Raw genomic sequence first — 1,520 nt, 5'->3', positions numbered from 1 at the left:
GCGCCCCAGGTGGAACCACCCTTTCCACCCCTCACGGCTTCGTCCCTAGGTCGAGGGAGTTTGGAACTCAGCGGTCGACCCTCGGGGCATCCCGACCTTAGTCGAGGGATCGTTTGTCAGGTCGGTGGGTCTGGGCACGCTCTACCGACCTGCGACGCTTTCCGAGGTCGAGGGAGTCTGGTTCTCTACGGTCGACACTCGGAGCATCCCGACCTTAGTCGAGGAATCGTTTGTCAGGGGATCGGAGATCGTCGACCGCTCCCGGGGGTCCACTTTGTGGCGCCCCGGGTGGAACCACCCTTTCCACCCCTTACGGCTTCTTCCCGAGGTCGAAGGAGTCTGGTTCTTTACGGTCGACCCTCGGGGCATCCCGACCTTAGTCGAGGGAAAGTATTGTCCGCTTTGGGGATCGGGGATCGTCGACCGCTCCCGGGGGTCCACTTTGTGGCGCCCCGGGTGGAACCACCCTTTCCACCCCTCACGGCTTCTTCCCGAGGTCGAGGGAGTCTGGTTCTCTACGGTCGACCCTCGGGCATCCCGACCTTAGTCGAGGGAAAGTATTGTCCGCTTCGGGGATCGGAGATCGTCGACCGCTCCCGGGGGTCCACTTTGTGGCGCCCCGGGTGGAACCACCCTTTCCACCCCTCACGGCTTCTTCCCGAGGTCGAGTGAGTCTGGTTCTCTACGGTCGACCCTCGGGGCATCCCGACCTTAGTCGAGGGAAAGTATTGTCCGCTTCGGGGATCGGAGATCGTCGACCGCTCCTGGGGGTCCACTTTGTGGCGCCCCGGGTGGAACCACCCTTTCCACCCCTCACGGCTTCTTCCCGAGGTCGAGGGAGTCTGGTTCTCTACGGTCGACCCTCGGGGCATCCCGACCTTAGTCGAGGGAAAGTATTGTCCGCTTCGGGGATCGGAGATCGTCGACCGCTCCCGGGGGTCCACTTTGTGGCGCCCCGGGTGGAACCACCCTTTCCACCCCTCACGGCTTCTTCCCGAGGTCGAGTGAGTCTGGTTCTCTACGGTCGACCCTCGGGGCATCCCGACCTTAGTCGAGGGAAAGTATTGTCCGCTTCGGGGATCGGAGATCGTCGACCGCTCCCGGGGGTCCACTTTGTGGCGCCCCGGGTGGAACCACCCTTTCCACCCCTCACGGCTTCTTCCCGAGGTCGAGGGAGTTTGGTTCTCTACAGTCGACCCTCGGGGCATCCCGACCTTAGTCGAGGGAAAGTATTATCCGCTTCGGGGATCGGGAATCGTCGACCGCTCCCGGGGGTCCACTTTGTGGCGCCCCGGGTGGAACCACCCTTTCCACCCCTCACGGCTTCTTCCCGAGGTCGAGGGAGTCTGGTTCTCTACGGTCGACCCTCGGGGCATCCCGACCTTAGTCGAGGGAAAGTATTGTCCGCTTCGGGGATCGGGAATCGTCGACCGCTCCCGGGGGTCCACTTTGTGGCGCCCCGGGTGGAACCACCCTTTCCACCCCTCACGGCTTCTTCCCGAGGTCGAGGGAGTCTGGTT

Source organism: Phoenix dactylifera, unplaced genomic scaffold (genome assembly GCF_009389715.1).
Source record: "Phoenix dactylifera cultivar Barhee BC4 unplaced genomic scaffold, palm_55x_up_171113_PBpolish2nd_filt_p 000077F, whole genome shotgun sequence".
Classification (NCBI taxonomy): domain Eukaryota; kingdom Viridiplantae; phylum Streptophyta; class Magnoliopsida; order Arecales; family Arecaceae; genus Phoenix; species Phoenix dactylifera.
The sequence above is the reverse complement of the archived record's forward strand: the minus strand, read 5'-3'. Positions refer to the sequence as shown.